Here is a 12138-nt window from a genome sequence, read left to right as displayed (position 1 = left end):
ATTTGCCGTGATTGTGGATGTTGATCTATCCTCAGCAGACATCCAGGGATATTAACTGAAATCAAAGCGACGTTAATCCACATTTTTTTTCCACCTAACCACCTCGTTGATCAAGCCATAGTCGAGTATGTCTGTTTTTAAAGTCCACATCGTACCGATTCTGAAGACTTTTCTCAAGCGTTATTTTATTTCATATCTCTATTCACATTCGAGAGCATGGGTCCATGTTGAGAAAACATTAAATGAACAATCATATGTATATTGGAACATATACACTCAGTGTAACGGGTACATAAACAGGAACATATGCACAAACAGTAACGGGTATATACACAGGAATATATACACAAACAGTAACGGGTACATTCACTGGAACATATACACAACAGCAACGGGTATATACACAGGAACTAAGTAACGGGTACATAAACAGGAACATATACACAAACAGTAACAGGTATATAAACAGGAACATATACACAAACAGTAACGAGTTTATAAACAGGAATATATACACAAACAGTAACGGGTACATACACAGGAACATATACACGAACAGTAACGGGTATATACACAGGAACATATACACAAACAGTAACGGGTATATAAACAGGAACATATACACAAACAGTAACGGGTATATAAACAGGAATATATACACAAACAGTAACGGGTACATACACAGGAACATATAGACAAACAGTAACGAGTATATACATGAGAACATATACACAAACAGTAACGAGTATATACATGAGAACATATACACAAACAGTAACGAGTATATACATGAGAACATATACACAAACAGTAACGAGTATATACACAGGAACATATACACAAACAGTAACGAGTATATACACAGGAACATATACACAAACAGTAACGAGTATATACACAGGAACATATACACAAACAGTAACGAGTATATACACAGGAACATATACACAAACAGTAACGGGTATATACACAGGAACATATACACAAACAGTAACGGGTATATACACAGGAACATATACACAAACAGTAACGAGTATATACATGAGAACATATACACAAACAGTAACGAGTATATACATGAGAACATATACACAAACAGTAACGAGTATATACATGAGAACATATACACAAACAGTAACGAGTATATACATGAGAACATATACACAAACAGTAACGGGTATATACACAGGAACATATACACAAACAGTAACGAGTATATACACAGGAACATATACACAAACAAACAGTAACGGAACATATACACAAACAGTAACGAGTATATACATGAGGAACATATACACAAACAGTAACGGGTATATACACAGAACATATACACAAACAGTAACAGTATATAATGAGAACATATACACGGGTATATACACAGGAACATATACACAAACAGTAACGGGTATATACATGAGAACATATACACAAACAGTAACGGGTATATATATGAGAACATATACAGGACATGAGAACATATACACAAACAGTAACGAGTATATACATGAGAACATATACACAAACAGTAACGAGTATATACACAAACAGTAACGAGTATATACATGAGAACATATACACAAACAGTAACGAGTATATACATGAGAACATATACACAAACAGAACATATACATGAGAACATAACAAACAGTAACGAGTATATACATGAGAACATATACACGAACAGTAACGGGTATATACATGAGGAACATATACACAAACAGTAACGTATATATACATGAGAACATATACACAAACAGTAACGGGTACATATACATGAGAACATATACACAAACAGTAACGGGTATATACATGAGAACATATACACAAACAGTATATATACATGAGAACATATACACAAACAGTAACGGGTATATACATGAGAACATATACACAAACAGTACCGGGTATATACATGAGAACATATACACGAACAGTACCGGGTATATACATAGGAACATACAAACAGTAACGAGTATATACATGAGGAACATATACACAAACAGTAACGGGTATATATACACAAACAGAACATATACATGAGAACATATACACAAACAGTAACGAGTATATACATGAGAACATATACACAAACAGTAACGGGTATATACATGAGAACATATACACAAACAGTAACGGGTATACATATACAGGAGAACATATACACAAACAGTAACGAGTATATACACAGGAACATATACACAAACAGTAACGAGTACATACACAGGAACATATAGACAAACAGTAACGAGTATATACACAGGAACATATACACAAACAGTAACGAGTATATACATGAGAACATATACACAAACAGTAACGGTATATACATGAGAACATATACACGAACAGTAACGGGTATATACATGAGAACATATACACAAACAGTAACGAGTATATACATGAGAACATATACACGAACAGTACCGGGTATATACACAGGAACATATAAACAATAGTAACAATACCTGTACCACTCTATGACCGCAAACAGTCATCTTACCAAACATGTGCATCTCTTAAAATATTCAGGACTTACATGAGGTTCCCGAAATGCCCGCAGATGTGACCATTATTGAAGCTATTGGAAAAACTTGTCTGTAGAATCTGTCTCTGTTTAAACTATGTGATCATATTTCCTATTTTGGGAGGTGATTTCAAAGCCATTTGATTACATAGATTTGTTTGCCTCTAGTACGGCATTTTCAAGTCGTTGTTTCACAGAATGATATTGTGATGTTAAATGTATGTACAGCCACATGTTTTCATCATTGTTTTATCGTACAGCTGATACAATAAGACCTGCTTTCTGATCAATATGAAACATATGGAATGGGTCACAAACGATGTTGATCTACATATTAGTAAAATCATAACATTTCGGCCAATATTACTAACATTATACTTCCACATCAAAGCCAAAACAGAAGCAATAAACATCACAGAAATATTAATATCTAAACATTACCATACATCTACGGTAATGAAATTCCTGGAGATATTAAAATCAGGTGGCACATTTAAAGCTATGGGTTAGGCAAGGAGCCGTGTTTGAATCCCTTCCATCAAATGTCCCAAATTCGACCTCGGGTCATTTCCAATATCTCCATTTGAATGTCAACCCATCAGAGCCTACGAAGCGGAAAATGTGTATTTGAATTGTAAAAGACCATTGTTGCTTGTGTTTGTCCACACGATTTATATCCACCTGTGTCAGCCCCTGTCAAGTAATTTTTCACGGATTAGAGTAGTGACAGTTTTTTATTTGATTTGATATCAAAGAGGGGCGATTCCGATGGTTTAGACACCTCTCGGCTTGTACGAGGTCTTTATTAGACTGTACCGACAATATCCTGCTTTCCCGATGTGTAGAGGTGACTACATTCTCATATTAATATCTAATAAACCAAACATATTAGAAAGGACTTTTCTCCCTCTGTTAACATGCCATGGATTTGAGAAATGAAAGAGAAGAATGCAGCTTTGTGTGGGAACCACACTTAGACTTTGCCATTATCCAGACGAAATGCTAAGGCGTCGATGACAAAAACCCTGACTCGCCTTTCATAATGTGGAACTATAAGTTAGAAAAAATATTGTCAAACGAGCAATCATTTTTCCATTTCCTTTTTCCTTCATATTTATTGTGGATTTAAAATCTCGTAAATTTAAATTCGTCTCAACCACTACGCTCGACTTGTCATAAATATAATACTGTAAGCATTTGCTATGTAATGTTGATCGTTACGGCAAAGAATGTATGAATCAGCTGATATACTCTCTGATGTATTTATGGCTGTGTGTACTTTAAACCTTCGTGTCGTTGCAAGTTGAAAAAAATGATTCTGCAGCCAACTTAACCAGTTACCAAGTATGTAAGTCCCGCTATATCAGTATCGTTGTGAGGCTTTTGGTTTGTACGAGGGCCGAATCAAGTAAATTTTACGAATAACCTGATGGAAATATATCTTTAATCTTAGAACACGTGCAGTACACGAAGATGTTACTTGAAATACAAAGTTCGCAGGAAAACAGTACTTCGGGGTTTAAATTTTGTTGCAATCGCTTTAATCCCAAATACTATTTTAATACAAAGTATATAAAAATATATTTTCCACTGTCTACTAGGTTTCTATCTAAACACACACACTGGAAACAGAATGTTGTTTAGTTTCGGCACACAATGTTTCGGAACGTTCGTGGTGTTTTTTTATCTACACCTTGAGGCTAAACGCTCACGCATTAATCTCTTCATTGTGTTCATGACAATGGGCTTGTAACGCCGTTGTCATGATGAATAATTAAAAGAAATGTTCGCGGTATAGTAGTCGAGGCACGCATCAAAATATGGCAATACCCTTGCAATGGTTGTACTTATATTGTGACAGTAAGACTGCAATGTTGTATCTTGTGTAGTCGTAGCTCTATTGCAATGTATAGTAGCTCTATTACAGTACATAGTAGCTCTAAGGCAGTATATAAAAGCTCTATTGCAATATATAGTAGCTCTATTACAGTACATAGTAGCTCTAATGCAGTATATAGAAGCTCTATTGCAATGTATAGTAGCTCTATTACAGTACATAGTAGCTCTAATGCAGTATATAGAAGCTCTATTGCAATGTATAGTAGCTCTATTACAGTACATAGTAGCTCTAATGCAGTATATAGAAGCTCTATTGCAATGTATAGTAGCTCTATTACAGTACATAGTAGCGCTAATGCAGTATATAGAAGCTCTATTGCAATGTATAGTAGCTCTATTACAGTACATAGTAGCTCTAATGCAGTATATAGAAGCTCTATTGCAATGTATAGTAGCTCTATTACAGTACATAGTACTTCTAATGCAGAATATAGAAGCTCTATTGCAATGTATAGTAGCTTTATTACAGTACATAGTAGCGCTAATGCAGTATATAGAAGCTCTATTGCAATGTATAGTAGCTCTATTACAGTACATGGTAGCTCTAATACAGTATATAGAAGCTCTATTGCAATGTATAGTAGCTCTATTACGGTACATAGTAGCCCTAATGCAGTATGTAGAAGCTCTATTGCAATGTATAGTAGCTCTATTACAGTACATAGTAGCTCTAATGCAGTTATATAGAAGCTCTATTGCAATATATAGTAGCTCTATTACAGTACATAGTAGCTCTAATGCAGCATATAGAAGCTCTATTGCAATGTATAGTAGCTCTATTACGGTACATAGTAGCTCTAATGCAGTATATAGAAGCTCTATTGCAATGTATAGTAGCTCTATTACAGTACATAGTAGTTCTAATGCAGTCATATAGAAGCTCTATTGCAATATATAGCAGCTCTATTACAGTACATAGTAGCTCTAATGCAGTTATATAGAAGCTCTATTGCAATATATAGCAGCTCTATTACAGTACATAGTAGCTCTAATGCAGTATATAGAAGCTCTATTGCAATGTATAGTAACTCTATTACAGTACATAGTAGCTCTAATGCAGTATATAAAAAATTTATTGCAATACAAAGTAGCTCTAATGCAGTATACAGAAACTCTATTGCAATCCATAGCAGCTCTAATACAGTATACAGAAGCTCTGTTGCAACCCATAGTAGCTCTAATGGAGTTTATAGAAGGTATATTGCAATCCATAGCTGCTCTATTGCAATGTATGGTAGGTCTATTGCAATACATAGTAGCTCTAATTCAGTATACAGTTACTCTATTGGAATCCGTAGCAGCTGTATTGCAATACATAGTAGCTCTAATGCAGTACATAGAAGCTCTATTGCAATCCATACCAGTTCTATTGCAATACATAGTAACTTTATCAAAATATACTCATGCCAATAATGGTTGTCACCCCCTTCAATATATTTGCCCAGAATGGATGCAAGGAGTGCAAAACACGGTCAAATGTTAATTCAAACGATATGGTCAAACACGAGACGGGGGATGGATGTCTACAGTTCATGAGTCTATGTAGTTCGTGAGACTGACCCTTTAAGGACATCGAATTGTTGTATGTGTGCAGTTCATGAGACTGACCCTTTAAGGACATCGAATTGTATGTGTGCAGTTCATGAGACTAACTGTTTAAGGACATCGAACTGTTGGATGTGTGCAGTTCGTGAAACTGACACTATAAGGACATCGAATTGTTGGATGTGTACGGTTCGTGAAACTGACTCTTTGAGGACATCGAATTGTTGGATGTGTGCAGTTCGTGAGACTGACACTTTAAGGACATCGAATTGTTGGATGTGTGCAGTTCGTGAGACTGACGCTATAAGGACATCGAATTGTTGGATGTGTGCAGTTCGTGAGACTGACTCTTTAAGGACATCGAATTGTTGGATGTGTGCAGTTCGTGAAACTGACTCTTTAAGGACATCGAATTGTTGGATGTGTGCAGTTCGTGAGACTGACCCTTTAAGGACATCGAATTGTTGGATGTGTGCAGTTCATGAGACTGACTCTTTAAGGACATCGAACTGTTGGATGTGTGCAGTTCATGAGACTGACTCTTTAAGGACATCGAGTTGTTGGATGTGTACGGTTCGTGAAACTGACTCTTTAAGGACATCGAATTGTTGGATGTGTGCAGTTCATGAGACTGACCCTTTAGGGACATCGAATTGTTGAATGTGTGCAGTTCATGAGACTAACTGTTTAAGGACATCGAATTGTTGGATGTGTGCACTTCGTGAGACTGACTCTTTAAGGACATCGAACTGTTGCCTTCCCATAACCATTTACCTACTACAATACCATGTAGACGCTAGTAACGCTTTCAAAACATCAATGGCAGACCTGTGAAGGACATTTCCAAATGCACTTCCCAATTCTCGTTTGTATCACTGAGTGTGTGAGTTTAGTTTTACGCCGCACTCAGCAATATTCCAGCTATATGGCGGCGGTCTGTAAATAATCGAGTCTGGACCAGACAATCCAGTGATCAACAGCATGAGCATCGATCTACGCAATGGGGAACCGATGACATGTGTCAACCAAGTCAGCGAGCCTGACCACCTGATCCCGTTAGTCGCCTCTTACGACCAACATGGGTTACTGAAGACCAATATTCTAACCCGGACCTTCACGGGTCCGCTTGTATCACATGCAGTGTGAACAACTGATTTCCTTTTCTTCATTCATTTCAGTGGAACGTTACATTTATACATGTTCAGGCATACTTTTTTCAAGTACATTGTCAGAATAAATGTGTGATGGGATACAGCCGTGCAGAACACAGCTGATACTTTGAACATCTTCATACTTCTTGACACATGAACAAGGTATCTTATTAGTTGGAGCTAGAATGTAACTGCATATAAAAACAACCATGCATTATATGGGTTTAACGGTTATAAGCTGCAACAAAAATGACTATTTTCAGGCAATTTCTATAAATCGAAGGCTTGTAAGAATGTCATCGAGTTTGTCTTCATATATGTTTCATACTAGCAATGACGCATCATATGAATAGTTAACCGTTATCTGTGTCAGTGATGGTCGGTATTTCAACTATAGCTATCCAGGAGCAGACCGTCTTCTGAGGCATTGGTCAGGAATCGAGAACACGATTCCAAAAACAGAAATCGTAATAACTGCACGCATTGCCAAGGCAGTGATATCATGTGAGCCCTAGACAACATAAAACTTCTTTCAATAGAATAGGCATTCATGACGGGGTTATATAGCACAAAATAATTCGTATTCATGTGTGAGCTTCGACAAAACAAGTCTATATTCTTGAATTAATACTTCATGTACTTCATTAGTCTTCTGGAATTCCACACTCTTAACGGTTATTCTTTCTGTAGACATTCTGGTGGGAAAATATTTGATCGTTCAGAATTAAAGATCTCAAGCTAATAAGATTGCTATGATGTTCAAACAAGCATTAAATATTCATGTCACAATTTCGAAATATGTTTCATTAGATTTGAAGATGTTTTTAGCAATTCCCTTGACCATTTTCCATGCAAAAGTGTTCCATTTGAACAATATCTTTAATCAGTTTTTAGAACACGTCTAATACTAGAAATGCATATATACTCATGCCAATAATGGTTGTCACCCCCTTCAATTTTTTTTAATTGGAGAGGGTGTGGGGTGGGGGTGTGAGGTGTGTGTGGGGTTAGGGTGGGCAGGGGGGTGACAACCATTATTGGCATGAGTATATATATATAGATAGATAGATATTTTCTCTGCGGATAATAGCATGCAAAAACATTATGGTCAGTTTCAGTTCCCAAAAACACTGCAAAAGCATTTTTATCAAATAGACTTTTAATATACAGTCAGGTCGTTTGAGCACTTCATCACATGCTCACAGGAAACAAAGTAGTATTTTCTATTCTCAGGTTTATCCTCACAGAAAGAACACACGTTTTCGTATATTATTTTCACCTTTTGTAATTCATTTTAGCATGTACTGTCGGGTGAATTAAAGTTGTACTGAAAATCGACTTAGTGTGTTTTTTGCATCTTAGGTAACTAGTAAATATAACCTTTCATAGTTGGGAAATCGTGCATTCACAAATGCACCGTAAAAAGTTATGCATCTGTCTGAACTAAATCCAGCAACGCATTATTTCTGGTGTTAAGGCTTACTTGAACGGTATCGTTAACAGTCTTTCGTCAGACTCTCCTGGGAATGTGCTTGATATCCTTTTCAAAGTATAAGTAAGTGCCTTTAACGTTATATTTCATCCAAATGCTTCAAAAGTCGTTAAGCCTTTAGATTTGCCTTGCCTTTGCATGTGTTTAAGACCGGTGACACCGGTCGGGCAGGATACGCTCACCTTTGCACAATCCCCTAGCGTCATCTCGATCTGATTGGGATTCATGAACACATACTTATGATAAATTCGGAATCGAACAATCGACAGAGACTTCTTATCACCATGGAAATATTTTTGTCGCTGTTATTTATCTGACATGACGATTTCCAAATTATTTGCCATACCGGAAAAGCCATAGCTTTGTGTAAACGGAACATTGTTCCCAAACAGTGGATTTTCACGGATTAAACGTTACGTAAAAGATCAGTTGAGGCGAATAATATGACTTGCTGTCAAATCACAAAAAACTAGAGATTTTCGTCTTATGAGACAACAACGTATGCATATTGCCTTCGCTGTTAACCGCCTCACAGTGTTGGAGTCGTCTCCCCTGGGAGCCTTGTACATTATAGATGGCGGTGTTGTGTCAAGGGGCCGCCATATCTCTCGATTGTAAACTGCACGCCGGTCTAAACTAGGTTGCGTTTGTGCAGCTTCTCCCTATAGAATTCTTTACTCTGTTACCTAGGATAAAAATTACAAATAATATTTTCTAACATTGTTCGTGAGTGGAATTGTCATTGTTTATTCATAAAGTTCCATTTCACGCGCGAGAAGGCATTTACTTGGGTGTATTTTCCAACGGTGACGATCACCGTTCATGATTCCCTTACGTCGATATTGAAATAAATTTTCGATGAGATTTCCTTGTCTGCCAGCACCACTCTCTCACTTGGAGACAACACATCGCGACAAGTTTCCTTTCCTCAAGCGTGACACTATAACACCCGTGCGTCTACAAAAACAACAAAGAGATTTTCAGAGTTGTCGATGATGTATGCAAATTACGTGCGTAATCTTTCCGATCAAATACCACGAGTACTAGTTCGATATGATCCCTGAACGTCCTGAGAGAGTGTATCGGCGACTGTTTTCAGTCCAATAAATGTTTTGATGACGCTTGTAATATTTTGGTCCAATCCAGTTTTCAAGGGTATACTTAATCTTTTCTGACACTGTGACTACGTCCAACACATTAAGCATAGATCGGAACATGTTACAAACTTGACGCTGGTCGCTTCACATTGTTCGAAACTGAGAGAAAGTGTCGGATGTATCGATGTATACATATACAAGCTTAATTTGACCCAAGTATGCGACATACCCCAAACCACGAAGTTATATTTCGTCTCTTCCCGGGGAAATATATATGATACTCTTTCTTAAACTTTCTCAAGACGTGATGATAATGTTATTTAAATCAGCATAGTTTCTCATCGTAAGAAAGACCCTGGTTCCAGGACGTGGCATATCCTGTACGTGGCACTCGTGAATGTCCAGGTTAGAATGAACCTTCAGTAACCCATGCTTGTCGTAAGAGGCGACTAACGGAATCGGGTGGTCAGGCTCGCTGACTTGGTTGACACATGTCATCGGTTCACAATTGCGTAGGTCGATGCTCATGCTGTTGATCACTGGATTGTCTGGTCCAGACTCGATTATTTACAGACCGCCGCCATATAGCTGGAATATTGCTGAGTGCGGCGTAAAACTAAACTCACTCACTCACTCACTCCTGTACGTGGCATAAAAAACTATGCAAGGTAAAGGCCGTTTCTTTTGGATGTTTAATTGCATATAAATTGGTTCACTATTCTGCATACAGTCTGGCCAGTCTCACCGTTTGTCATATTCTGGTATATTGTTGACAAACCAAAGACGAGTCTACGATTGGAACCAACAGCACAGGATCCTAGTTCCTCAAAGAATGGAACTCGTTAGAGACTTGAAGGTCAAGTTTCACTCCTGGTACATTGTTTTTCTTGAAGAACTGAAGAAAGTTCCGTATTTTAGAATATATAGTTTTTATATTATACATGTGTAAAGTAAAATGAATTTTACGCGAATGTTGTATTTTGGGTTTTCATTTTAAACATTAGAGTACTCACAAAATGCTTTATGGAAAAGATCCAAAACTGGCTGAAGTGAACGACTTAAAGCAAGTTTATAGGTTTAGGATGTGCCGCCTGCTTCTGCTGTCAGGATCCCAACGGATTAGCAAATACGGCATAATGGCAGCAAATAAAACGTTAGAAATCTGGACTGGTGAGAAAACATCACATAACACAAAGAGCAGCGATATTCCTTTGTAATTAGATAAAGACAACGGATTTATGTTTATCCATTAAAACAATAGCATATTAATTGCAATGCAATCACTCCCTGGGCAGTGCAAAGCGGATCTGAGTCTTTGCTCTGTAGCCGGCCGTGTTTGTTTTTCAGAGATGAGAAGGACTAGGAAAATACGACGTGTTTTTTCTGGACATTTCGCTCGGGAATAATTCCCCGCAGTGTGAGATCTGAAACAATGAAGTGACGACAGTCGACATATAGGAGGAAGCGAACATCTTGCCAACAGAGGGCGCTCTCGGCTGACGTCACGACACATCACAGGAAAGACGCTAGCTGCTTAAGCCGGAGTACGTTTCAAGTTGATTGGAAATTCCATTAAAACAATGACAATTAGCACTGGGGCGAGCGGACTCTGCAATCTAACACAGTAATCCGATTAAAAGGGCATTACTCGCGTTTACCAATCGTCCAGTCACACGCGTGTTAAGAGACGGGAAAAATTGTTCGCTGGAGCGTGAGTTCCGATTAAAACTACGCCGGGGAAAGTCTGCAAAATGGAATCCATCAAGAAACGAAGCGTCAATGGCGGATGTCGCGATGTCAGTCGATGTTTACAATGCTGTCACATTCGCTCGGAGTTAGCAAAGTTGGGAACGAGGATCTCGGCTGACTCAGATACCATTAGAGTAATTGCCATCACCTTGAGGAACTAAACCAAAACCATCCTGGCCATTGGTGGGCCGGGCATCATTTCCCGCCATTTACCGCTTGCCGCAGACGACACTTAGGAAGGCTGTGATTGACGCACGTGCTGACCGAACGTGTGTGGCACGTGCAGACCCCAATATCGAGGTGTCAGTTTTCTCCAAGACCGGAATCCCCCCTAATCTATCTCAACTTGTGATAAAGAGATTTATTGCATAGTAAAACACGCTTAAGTTCCACAACGTAATATTTTCGTCTGAAGTTTCTTTTTATCTGACAAATTTTGTTAATTTTGAAAACGAAACCTTCCATTTTGCAATTAATTCCAAATCATTAGCACACATTTGCTGGTATAATTACCGTTCTCTGAATATGAGTTGATTGGTGTTTCAAGTAAATGTTATACTAGTTCTTTTCGACACAGCATCATGGCTGACAATGACACACGTGTGGATACCTCTTCCCTGTAGCATAGCCTTGTTGTGAAATGTTGCACTATTTTCATGAAAAATATTACCGTTGTTA

Source organism: Haliotis rubra, unplaced genomic scaffold (assembly GCF_003918875.1).
Source record: "Haliotis rubra isolate DU_JTF1 unplaced genomic scaffold, ASM391887v1 Scf359, whole genome shotgun sequence".
In the NCBI taxonomy this organism is placed as follows: Eukaryota; Metazoa; Mollusca; class Gastropoda; order Lepetellida; family Haliotidae; genus Haliotis; species Haliotis rubra.
The sequence above is the reverse complement of the archived record's forward strand: the minus strand, read 5'-3'. Positions refer to the sequence as shown.